The 12,867-nt window shown below is 42.7% G+C and overlaps 1 protein-coding gene across 7 annotated transcripts in view; it reads left to right on the forward strand.

Moving 5' to 3' along the window:
* The first annotated feature begins 354 nt into the window (after positions 1–354).
* TBC1D24 (TBC1 domain family member 24) overlaps positions 355–12,867 on the forward strand; it is a 66,419-nt gene continuing 53,906 nt past the window's right edge. For 2 of the 7 annotated variants that reach the window (XR_012161189.2, XM_073362905.2), the window contains exon 1: positions 355–510. The gene's annotated coding sequence lies outside the window, so the exon portion shown is untranslated. Of the gene's footprint in view, positions 511–11,241; positions 11,302–12,867 lie in introns of those variants that run through there. The other 5 variants (XM_073362907.2, XM_078854616.1, XM_073362910.2 and 2 more) reach the window with 4 other exon arrangements.

A 12,867-nucleotide genomic window follows, 5' to 3' on the forward strand; every position in this document is an offset into this window, starting at 1 on the left:
ACCCCGACAACGCACTGGGTCTGTACTGCCGTGCTGCTCCCTGGCCCTGAGGCCAACCTCTCGCTCCGCAGTGGAGCACGTTTTGTCCAGCTCCACGGGAGACATTTCTCACTCCCCAGGGCCCTTGGAGCTGGGAGGACAGCACCAACCCGACCCTAGGACTCAGAGCCTTGGGTGAGCATGGGGGTCAGCGTGGGGGGGGTCACGGGGGCCCTCTCTGTGTATAGCCCTAGGCTCACACTCGCACCTTGCTCCTGCCGCTACTGCGCATAGGCAAAATATTCCTAGTGGCGGCCCGCCCAAGGCGGAGGGAAAGCAGTTCATCCCCTTGCGCATGCGCCTGCTGTATCGTCTTGAGGGTGGAAGGCGATCGTGTCTGGCTCCTGCGCCTTGGCGCAAAGTGGGAGGTCGCGTGTGCGCCTGCGCCGGCCTGTTAGGCCGTGGGGAGCGGCTGATACCCGAGCAGGCGGCGGAGGCGGCGCAGGGTTGGGCCGGGCCGGGCCGGGTAGGGTAAGGGAGCGTGGGGGGGCTCAGCCTCCAGGAAGGGTTGAGGAGCGGGCCGGGAGGTGGCTAGCTACTCCCGGCCCAGGCTGGGGGGGTGCAGCATTGGGAACTATGGGGTACCATGGAGGGCTGTGATGGGGTGGGAGAGCAGTGGGGCCAGCATTTGGGGCTATGGGGTACCATGGTGGGCTGTGATGTGGGTGGGGTGCAGCATTGGGGGCTATACGGTACCATGGAGGGCTGTGATTGGGCGGGGGAGTAGTGGGGTGTAGCATCGCTTCTGTGGTGTAGCATAGGGGGTTGTGATGGGGTGGAGTTGGAGCGTGGGGGAGCAGTGGGGTTGATGGGATGGGGTGTAGTATTAAGGAGTAGGAGGGATGTGACATGAGTGTTATGGGGTTGGGGGTCCTGTATGGGGCAGGGGTGCACCCTGTGGGAGTAGTGAAATGCATTATGGGAGTTGGGGTACAGCTTGGGGTGTGTGAGCAGACGGGGGGTGCATCTAAGTGCACAGGGGTTGGAGTGTAGCAGTGGGGTTCAGTGGGTTTAGAGGTGCTGCTTGGGATGGCAGTGTGGCTAGTGCCATGGTATACAGGGGGCACAGGAAGATGCTGAAAAGTGGGATGCACTCAGCTATTGGGGAGAGTGGAAGGGGACTGAAGAAAGGCCTTTAGTCTCAGATAGTAGGACAGAGGGCTGGAGGTTTTAGTTGGGCAAGGGGTGGGGAAACTTTGAGTAGCTGGGGAAAGATAGGGAAGGTTGGGGAGCCTCTGTGGTATCTGGAAGACATAGGCTCAGGCAGTGCTGGCTGCTGCCTCTATCAGTTGGCATGGATGTTGACACCATAAGCAAGCTGAATTGTTAGTGGTTACTGAGTGGTTGTTTTGGAAACACAAGTGACAAGCATGGATTTAAATTTGAAATACCTATCTCTGTTTTTTATTCGTGTGACTGGGGTTTAATGCAGCGGACTGTTTGCTGTTGGATTAAAATTTCCATTATCCTGTAGATTATGGGAACTGCTTGTGTAAACAACATTGATGTGTGCTTGTTAATTTTTTAACATATTTGTTTTAAATCCAGTAAAAACTCCATATTGATTCTGCAACTGCGCACACAAAGTGGGACTAAAAATAATCCCAGGCTCCAATAATTAACCTGAAAGCCTCTAACTTCAGATGGTAGGTTTGAAGTTTATGGGTTTGATTCCTAGCTCCTCGGTTATAACAGTGTGTCTTCAAAACACCCTGTGAGTTTATATTTAATAGAGGCTGATTCAAATGATGAGTTACCAATTAAGTACTGGCAGTGATATTTCAGGACTGTTTCACTGATAAACATTTTGCACAATATCTAGTTGTGTGTAAGGGGATGTTAGTTGCTCCTTTTTTGCTACCAAAAGGCCAGCTGTGGGCATCTCCCAGATGCACAGCATATTTCAATAACACACACACAGCAAAACTTGATAACTTCAAATACAACGGTCACACGTATAATTCAATAGGATAGTAATGTTCAACAGATCATGACCTCTGAAATGGTACCTGCACAAAGTATATCCTAATCATATCACTGTGGTGAACATGGGGTTGCAGGGTGCTATTTGAGGTACAGAGTGTCACACTGGTTCATAACCTAGGGCAGAAAACTAACAAACTAAAAAAAAAACAACAAGCTTTAGGAAATGTTAAAGTTCCCCAAATACCGAACATTTAAAGTAAATAACTTGCAGAAATTAGTGCCCTGAAGGAAGATGAAGAGCAGTTTATTCTCCATATGCAGCCCTGTCTGCAGCCTCCATACGCAGCCCTCCATATGCAGACTGAGACTTAATGACCGCAAGGCAGGGATCCTTTCATTCCTTTAGGCAGGTGAAATCCTAAATTTCCAAAGTCAGGCCTAGCAGGGTTTTCATTCACTGAGATCTTATTTTACTGGTAAGTTTCTTTATAATATCCTGATCCATTTGCCCAACAGTTTCCCACCTTCTTGGTGGTGGTACATTTACTGTTTGAATAAGGAATTGCTAGTCTACAGTCATGCAATTTTTTTGGACTTGCCTGAACTGATCATATGACCACAGTAACATAAAAATGGATAAGGAGTACTTGTGGCACCTTAGAGACTAACCAATTTATTTGAGCATGAGCTTTCGTGAGCTACAGCTCACTTCATCAGATGTTTACCGTGGAAACTGCAGCAGACTTTATATACACACAGAAATCATGAAACAATACCTCCTCCCACCCCACTGTCCTGCTGGTAATAGCTTATCTAAAGTGATCAACAGGTGGGCCATTTCCAGCACAAATCCAGGTTTTCTCACCCTCCACCCCCCCACACAAATTCACTCTCCTGCTGGTGCTAGCCCATCCAAAGTGACAACTCTTTACATAATCAAGTCGGGCTTGATTATGTAAAGAGTTGTCACTTTGGATGGGCTAGCACCAGCAGGAGAGTGAATTTGTGTGGGGGGGTGGAGGGTGAGAAAACCTGGATTTGTGCTGGAAATGGCCCACCTGTTGATCACTTTAGATAAGCTATTACCAGCAGGACAGTGGGGTGGGAGGAGGTATTGTTTCATGATTTCTGTGTGTATATAAAGTCTGCTGCAGTTTCCACGGTAAACATCTGATGAAGTGAGCTGTAGCTCACGAAAGCTCATGCTCAAATAAATTGGTTAGTCTCTAAGGTGCCACAAGTACTCCTTTTCTTTTTGCGAATACAGACTAACACGGCTGTTCCTCTGAAACCATAAAAATGGATGTGGCTGATTGTGTTATATTAATGACTGACTTGCTTGGATCACATGTATTGATCAAAGCATGTGCTGGTGATGTCCAGCCATGGAGACAACTAATGTTTTGAATTACTTGCTCAGACACATGAGGGCTATCTGCAGGTTTCATGCTCTTGGACTTTGCAATTTCATGTCTGTTGTTCTACTGGCTCTCTGCTGCTTAAACCAATAGGCATAATTGCTGAGTTTTCCCAGGGTAGTTAGAAAAATAGCTGAGCTCTAGAAACATGCTGGAAAATGCTCATCACCATTCAAAACCACTGTCCTTGGAAGAAGAGATTTCATAGACTAAAACAATAGTGTTGTGGATCATCCTGTTAGTGGGTTTCCTAGAAAACATACAAACTGAAGAATGATTTAACTCAGTGGTTCTCAAAGCCAGTCCGCCGCTTGTTCAGGGAAAGCCCCTGGCGGGCCGGACCGGTTTGTTTACCTGCCGTGTCCGCAGGTTCGGCCGATCGCAGCTCCCACTGGCCAAAGGGGGCTGCGGGAAGGGCGGCCAGCACGTCCCTTGGCCCCGCGCCGCTTTGAGAACCACTGATTTAACTCAAAAAGAAAAGGAGTACTTGTGGCACCGTAGAGACTAACAAATTTATTTGAGCATAAGCTTTCGTGAGCTACAGCTCACTTTATCGGATGCATTCAGTGGAAAATACAGTGGGGAGATTTATATACATAGAGAACATGAAACAATGGGTGTTACCATACACACTGTAACGAGAGTGATCACTTAAGGTGAGCTGTTACCAGCAGGAGAATGGGGGTGGGGGAGAAACCTTTTGCAGTGATAATCAAGGTGGGCCATTTCCAGCAGTTGACAAGAACGTCTGAGGAACGGGAGGGGGGAGAGAGTTTTACTTTGTGTAATGACCCATCCACGCCCAGTCTTTATTCAAGCCTAAGTTAATTGTATCCAGTTTGCAAATTAATTCCAATTCATGGTCTGTGTGTATAAAAACATCTTCTGTATTTTCCACGGTATGCATCCGATGAAGTGAGCTGTAGCTCATGAAAGCTTATGCTCAGATAAATTGGTTAGTCTCTAAGGTACCACAAGTACTCCTTTTCTTTTTGTGAATACAGACTAACACGGCTGTTACTCTGAAACCTTCCAATTCAGCAGTCTCTCGTTGGAGTCTGTTTTTGAAGTTGAAGAATTGCAACTTTTAGGTCTGTAATTGAGTGACCAAAGAGACTGAAGCGTTCTCCGACTCATAGGCTGTAAATATCCGCTCTGATAGTGTCTTGCCTCATCAGTTCCCACTAAAGCAGGTCTTTGTGGTGTTTCTGAAGAAGGGTTTCTTTATTTCTCAACCCATCAGACTTTAGATTGGACATAGCTGAATATGGGTATAGCAGAGTTGTTGTTAGTGCTAGCTTTCTATACACTGCACAGGGTGCCAGGAGTGGCACATCAAGCTACAACAGATTTGCTGATCTGAAGCCACGTAGCAGAGTCTAGTACACGTTTCTTCTGGTTCCAGGAACTGGTAGCACAAAATCTAAAAAGAGAAATATTACAAACGTCAGAGCCGGTTTTCTAGAGTATCTGTCACCTATGAAAAAAATGCTTCCCTATGCAATCCCAAGTAAGGAAGAAAGATGTCCTCACGTTGCCTGTAAGCTTTATATGTAATGTTATGGATTCTACAAAGTTGCTATGTTAATATTAAGGCCAAAATAGGAGAGAAGAGTCCAGGGACAGTCCATAATAAAAGGACATCCGCTAAAGCTGCATTATTTAGATACCACAAATTGCACCGTGTATGTATTGCACCTTGATACGTATGATGAACGTGCTCATATGAATAACAAGATGAGCTACTTATTTCAATCTAAGCGATAGGAACAGCAAGTAATTAACTACAGTACTGTATTTATGGGAATTTCATATTTGCTCATTCATGCTTTCATATACTTCAAGTGCAATTATTCTGGATAGCAGTTATTCTTTATAGGTGATTGAAGCCAGGAGGTGCAGGTATTTGGAATAAACCACACCTTTTAAAACTGTACATTTAGTGTTTAACAGTGCCAGTTACACAGTCTTTGAACCAGGTCCCCCATCCACTCGGTACCTCAAACTAGAGGCAACATCAATGCAGACTTCTCCATGCTACTCAGCCAATGTGCCTCAACCCTCATGTGCAGGGACAAATTTTAGGGGTAAGAAGGTAATTCAGTCCAATTTTGGTTCAACCCATAGTCTAATAATTTGTGCTGCAAACACTGCGTTTTCAATCACGATAGCTCTCTGAATATGAGATCACACTGGAGACAAGGCACAGACAGTTTACTTCTCGGTAAACTGTTGAGGTCAACCCCAACCTGCATGGAGTTAACCTTGACATAAGCAGGCAAGGGCAAAAACTATAGTTCCTTGTCTCCACTAGGATTTTACATCAAGGTAGGTATCTTGATGTAAAAAGTTCACTTTTTTTGTATTGAGACATACCCCTTTCTGAGGGGGCTGACAAAAAAGGTGCCATTTGAGGTGAAGGATTTCTGTGTTGAACATTTTGCAACCTTTTTGCTCACACTGTTGTTGAATGTTCCTACTCTCCAGCTTCACCAGTGGGGCAGAACTTTGGAAAGACTAGAGAAGAAAACACTGAAGTGTAGCAGTTTATTGCCTGAAAGGTGTTTGTGTACAATTGTTGGCAAGCTGCTTGAAATTACAATGAAAGGAGAAACTATATTTGCCATATTGGCTCTTTGCCAGTGCCTGGCTGTCCTCCAAAGTGAAGAGATCATCCTTTGTTATTTTTTTGGTGACACTTGCTATTGGGAATTAGCTTTTTCAGGAAAGGGATTATCCATTAATTCTATGGTATAGATGTCCTCGATAAGGATGCCCTTCTGAGCAACCTAGCAAAGAATCTCATGTTAGGTTTTGTTACTTTGGGGGGGTGGGAGGGTGTAATGAAGTGGCCTTTGGCGGGACACTACTGAGAGTATCGATTCAGGACTAATTGCTTAGAAAAGGGCAGTCACAGCCCAAGGCTTTACTATTAAGGCATACCAAACCCAGCCAAACAGAGAGGACTTTGGTTTTACCCCACTGGCTAACCAGAAGTTGTACAAGCAATTCCCTCAGATACTCCAGTTCCCTTGTATCACCACTCTTTATGGAGATGGATGGTTATGAAAACCAATACCCCAGTAAAAGAAAAAAGGTTCTCCCGATCCCAAAGGACCAAGCCCCAGACCCAGGTCAATATTCAAGTCAGATCTTACCCACAGATCACGCTGTTGCCAATCCTTTTAAATCTAAAATCTAAAGGTTTATTCATTAAAAGAAAGAAATATAGATGGGTTAGCCAAAATTGGTTAAATGGAATTAATTACATACAGTAATGGCAAAGTTCTTGGTTCAGGCTTGTAGCAGTGATGGAATAAACTGCTGGCTTAAGTAAAGTCTCTGGAGTACATCCACAGCTTGGATGGGTCATTCAGTCCATTGTTAAGAGCTTCAGTTTGTAGCAAAGTTCCTCCAGAGGTAAGAAACAGTATTGAAGACAAAATGGAGAAGATGCAGCTGCCTTTTATAGTCTCTTCCCATGTGGCCTGTGCTTCCTTTGTTTCAAAGGCAAGCTGCCTGGCACATGGCTTGAAAGCCTTAGAGTTCCCTCCATAGGCATGTCCCTGCATGCCTTGCTGAGTCACAAGGTGTATCTGCCTTCTCTCAATGGGTCAGTTGTATAGCTGATGGTCCTTAATGGGCCATCAAGCAGGCTAGGCAGTGCTGATGCCAAATTGTCTGGGATGTCACCCAAAAGCATAGCACAAGTTTGAAATACAGACGGTATAGAGCCAATACTTATAACTTTAAATACAAAGATGATACATTCATCCAAATAGCATAACCATAACCAGAAAATCAAAACCTTTTCATAGACACCTTACTTGACCTCCTTTGTACAAGATTTGGGGCCACTACAGGATCTTGGTTGCAACAATGATCTATACGGTCACAGTTCATGTCGATAACATCACAGAGGGTGAGAGAAGAGGAAATAGACTTGGGTTTATAAAGTGTTTATATAATAACTTTAATTTTTTAAGTGTGTGCGCTCCTATAATGTAAATCATCTTTGCTTTTCACCAAGAAATCTTGTGGAAATTTAGGGCCAAATAAAGAGAACAATTAGGTAGTCTAAGCTGACAAAATTTGAATATTTTTACAAGTGGATGGGACTGGATGTTGCACCAATTTAAATACCATCTACCTTTTTAGATTAATGCCTTATCTATACACACATTGTTTTAAAATCGATTTGGCTCAGTTGATTCATTCTTAAATCGATTTTTAAACCTGGCTTACACTGATCTAGTTTATTAACTGTTTTAATTGATTTAAGCATCCACACAGGTATGTTTTGTACTGGTTTAATTAAATCCATTTAAAAACACACTTTTAGTTAAATCTGTGTAATTTTTAATATAGACAAGGCCTAATTTGTGGCTTGCATCCACTTGATCAGCTTGTAACTCTGAATTTGGCCCACTGGCTGGAAGCTAGTTTAAGCTGATGTAGCTCATATTTTGAAGGGGTTGCAAAAGGAGTGCAGCAAGAGACACACTAGTTTACGCCCTCTTTCGTCTCTCTGGCTTGTAAATTGTACGAAGTTAGACACCTTTGCCTGTTAGTGAGGGGGCATAAATAGTTCTCAAGGAATTTGTGTGTAAGAGTCTTAACTTGCCACTTTACACAGCACTGAGTTTGCCTTTTAGTTTATCATGCAGGCATGTATTCTTCAATGTTTGTAATGGGGCAAGGCAGGAAAATGAAAGGTTTGTTTGGTTAATAAACTTTTTTTTTTTGGCTTGCATTGTGTCTGAATAGTGAGTGACTGGGGCAGCTCAGCAGCCCAGAGCTCTTGGGCCTGATATCCCAGTCTGGTGCACATTTAACTAATACTCCTGAAGTGTAAATTGCATCAAAAAGATCCTACCTTATGATACTGGAAGATCAAAGGGCTGTCTATTGTGGCTTAGCACGAAGCTTGTAGAAAAAGTGGGTGAGACCGTCTTGAAAGGTGTGGTCTGGGCCAAATCCCTTAAAGCAGCTCTAATTTTCTCCTTTGCGAACCTGCAGAATGGATTCCAGGAGCTGTTGGTGTTGATGTGGAGTGTAGAGGCAGGGGATTCCAGTTACTTGTGGAACTCACTTATCGTATTGGTGTCATACTGAGTATGTTTATAGGGGGGTTGTATGCCTTGGGATTTGGACTGCGTAGAGGTCAGGTGTATGTGAGTGGTTGTACCAGTGCTGCCTTTTCTACAGATTTATCACTAAAGGGCTTGTGTGTACTGGTACTATTTACTGCACTTCCATCTGTATATTAATTAGTGGGAAGAACAGAGCTGATAGGTATGCACTGATACAACACTATTATTAATGTGGGCACAATGCTAATGCACACAGTGGTGTCTCTAGACATTGTCTACAGGCACTCAGAACTGAGTCACTTTATCATTTCTTTTCAGATGCCTCTGATTTACCTTAATTGTTTAGTGTTATGCTCTCTCCTGGGTTTTAGTAGTGTATGCCCATTATCTATTAATCTTCCCCACTTTGTAAAAATTCTCTACAAGCTTCAACTGATGCTATCAGCTACTGTTGTCCCCCCACTGTTCCTCAGACGTTCTTGTTAACTGCTGGAAATGGCCCACCTTGATTATCACTACAAAAGGTTTTCTTACCCCCCACCCCAGCTCTCCTGCTGGTAATAGCTCATCTTAAGTGATCACTCTCCTTACAGTGTGTATGATAACACCCATTTTTTTTCATGTTCTGTTTGTATATAAATCTCCTCACTGTATTTTCCACTGAATGCATCTGATGAAGTGAGCTGTAGCTCACGAAAACTTATGCTCAGATAAATTGGTTAGTCTCTAAGGTGCCACAAGTACTCCTTTTCTTGTCTCTATGCTGGTCATAATGAAGCTGCTGTTGTCTCTATGCTGGTCATAATCTAAATTTGCAGATAATAGTAAAACATGGTGGCATGAACATCAGTGAGAACAGAAAATAGAAAGAGAGAGACGAATGCAAGCAATATATCTTATGGGAGACTAAACCAAAGTGCAGACATTTTAATAGGAAATGTTTTTAAAATTAGTAATGGAAAAGGAGACCTAAGGATGATAGTGGAGACGAAATTGAAGATGAGCTTGCTATACGATACAGTTGTAAAATTATTCATTTTTTTTCATTTTTATTATATGCCATTACATCATATAGCTTTGAGCAGACAGTTAAGCTCTACTGCATCTAGAATACAATATTCCTTTCTGGGCATTTCAATGTCAGAAAGATGTAGACAAACCAGAGGTGTTTGGGAAAGAAATAAAATTATTTTAAAGATTGAAGACACTGACTCTGTGGTAAGGAAACATTAAAGCCTGAATAGGTATTGCTTAGCTGATGAAGACATACCTGTCTGGGAACACCAAGGAGGGAAAGGGCAGTTGAGCATGACATAAGGGAGTAAATGTGCAAAATTAAGGAAGGGAAAATTTGGGCTACAGATTAGAAAAAATTTACTGACCTCTACTTTTGGCAGCCTCTCAAGGAAAGTTGTGAAAGCCTCATTTCTCTGGACATTACAGAGTAACCTGGAGATTCTCCTTTGTCAAAGTTGGGATGGACTAGATGATTTGAGTATTTTCCACCTTTGATTCTATGCTTAAATAGTATTAAATATTACTAAACAAGTTTTAAAGTATTGACTGAAGGGAATGCTGGTATTCTCTAAATCTCAGTGCTTTCACTTAATGGGAGAACTGAAAAGATTATTATAATTCACTGATTCCTCTTGGTTTGGTAGATAGGTTTCAGAGTAGCAGCCGTGTTAGTCTGTATTCGCAAAAAGAAAAGGAGTACTTGTGGCACCTTAGCGACTAACCAATTTATTTGAGCATAAGCTTTCGTGAGCTACAGCTTACTGCATCGGATGCATAAAAGTGGAAAATGCAGTGAGGATGTTTTTATACACACAGACCATGAAAAATTGGGTGTTTATCACTTCAAAAGGTTTTCTCTCCCACCACCCCATTCTCCTGCTGGTAATAGTACCAGCATAAAAACATCCTCACTGCATTTTCCACTTTTATGCATGCGATGCAGTGACCTGTAGCTCACGAAAGCTTATGCTCAAATAAATTGGTTAGTCTCTAAGGTGCCACAAGTACTCCTTTTCTGTTTGGTAGATAGTGATTCTATGAATGGAATATTTTCATCTGCTGCTTTTGTATTCATTTCTTGGAGCAGGAAGTTTAGCTTTCCTACTCCTAATGGCTTTCTGAAATTGGAACTAGTCACATAGAAGAAAGTATTCCCTACATCTGCAGACAAAAATTTGAAATGCCACCTCAGCAAAGTTGCCCCTAGGTAACTGCCCAGCAACTTCCATGAGTTCAGTGGTTCAACTTTGGCATCAAACATGCACATTTGGAATGGTTTAGCTACAGCTGTGAAGTTCATTAACTGTGCTAACCATCCTCAGTTGCAGTGGGGGAGGTTTAGATTGGATATTAGGAAAAACTTTTTCACTAAGAGGGTGGTGAAACACTGGAATGCGTTACCTAGGGAGGTGGTAGAATCTCCTTCCTTAGAGGTTTTTAAGGTCAGGCTTGACAAAGCCCTGGCTGGGATGATTTAACTGGGAATTGGTCCTGCTTCGAGCAGGGGGTTGGACTAGATGACCTTCTGGGGTCCCTTCCAACCCTGATATTCTATGATTCTATGATTCTCAGTGATTAGTAGATGCTGATATTATAGCAGCGTCCATCTATCTCATTAGTAATGGGACTCCCAGCAAGAATAGAACCATTAACTCTTGTTTTCTGGCAAAATTACAGCTTGACTCCTCTCTGACCTCAGAAGTTATTTTTTGCTCTTTCCTTCCTTTTTAAAAAAAAAAAAAAAAAAGGTTGTTGGTACAAAATGCCTGCCTCATTCTACCTGAGCGGTGGCTGCATCTCAGTGTTTGGTGAGTGATGTCTGTGTATTGTTTAGAAAGTGCTTTGTGATCCTTTGTAACGAAGAACAATGCTTGAAAAGCTGTTAGACAAAGACTAAACCTGCGACCCAGGGTGCAAATTAACTGAGCTGCTCGAACAATCCTATACACATGCAGGTTTTCAGTAGAGTTGGAAACCGGAACCCTTAATATCACAGTACAGACCCCACCTGAGCTAAAGGAGTAACTCTATTGGCAGATAGCAATAGTAGGCTGTCATCCAGTGTGGCCTACTCATTAGAAAGAGGTGCTCCAGCTGCTGCCAGTGTGTTGCAGCTCCATAGCTCACAGCCGCTGTAACCTAAAAGAATAAAACAATTGTCTACTGTTTTGTGTTCACTGTATTAAATTATAACAAAGTATCAATCAAATTCATACTATTTTTTTAGTGTAACCTACTTAGAACAATTTTGAAAATATTTTTGACACTTGAAATCCCTCTTCTCTTCAACCTCAAGTCCTTGTATTATGGTCACTGTCCTGACCAAGAAGCTCCTCAGTGGTGCTACTTGTTTGGCAACCTTTCCAGTAGTTAGCAACAGAGAACATTTATTTGAGGCTACCTTTGTTGTGCCGTCATTCCCAGGAAATGAGGGCAAATCTGGGACTGCAGTAGCAATCACCTGTTGTAGCAGTCCAGAGCACTTTCACTGAGTTATTGTGCCTGTGAATGTAGGGGTGTTTTTCAGATGCAAAAATAAAACTCTGGGTAGGAACATCTGCCAGACTAGATTAGACCTATGGTCCATCTATCTCAGTGTCCCATCTCTAGGAGTGGCTAGCACCAGATTCTTCAGAGAAATGTGTGGGAATCCTGCAGTAGGCACATATGGGGTAATTCCCACCTGCCTCCTACACACACACACACACGGTCTCTAATAGTTGTAGGTTGACTTAAGCTCTGAAGCCCTTCCACAAAATTTTTATCATTATTAATTATAACTCTGATTATTCTTGTTACTTGTATAAACACCCGGTCCCTTTTTGAATCTTTTAAAATTCTTGGCCTCAACCATTTCATGTGGCAGAGTTCCACCATTTAATTACACACTGTCATTAGTTTTGAATTTCACTCCTGTTTCAAAAAAAGCAAAGGAGGACTTGTGGCACCTTAGAGACTAACAGATTTATTTGAGCATAAGCTTTCATGAGCTACAGCTCACTTCATCGGATGCATTCAGTGGAAAATTTTTTTCCTTTTTCAATTTCATTTACCGTCCCTTGTTCTTGTCTTAAGATACAGAGCAAACAGAACAGTAAGGTCCTAATCCACCTTTTCTACACAATTCATTATTTGACATACTTCTCTCATGTCCCTTCTTTGTCTTCTTTCTAAAGTAACAACAATCCCAATCTTTGTGAAGAAAGACTGAAAAGGAGTTTTTCCAGGCTCTTGGTCATTCTTATTGCCTTTCTGTGGATTCCCTCTAGTTCTACAATATCCTGTTTGAGATGGGGTGACCAGTACTGCACACACTATTCGGATGAGACCACACCACTGATTTACATAATGGCATTATAATATTCTCAGTATTG

This window comes from Lepidochelys kempii, chromosome 10 (assembly GCF_965140285.1).
Source record: "Lepidochelys kempii isolate rLepKem1 chromosome 10, rLepKem1.hap1, whole genome shotgun sequence".
Lineage (NCBI taxonomy): Eukaryota > Metazoa > Chordata > Testudines > Cheloniidae > Lepidochelys > Lepidochelys kempii.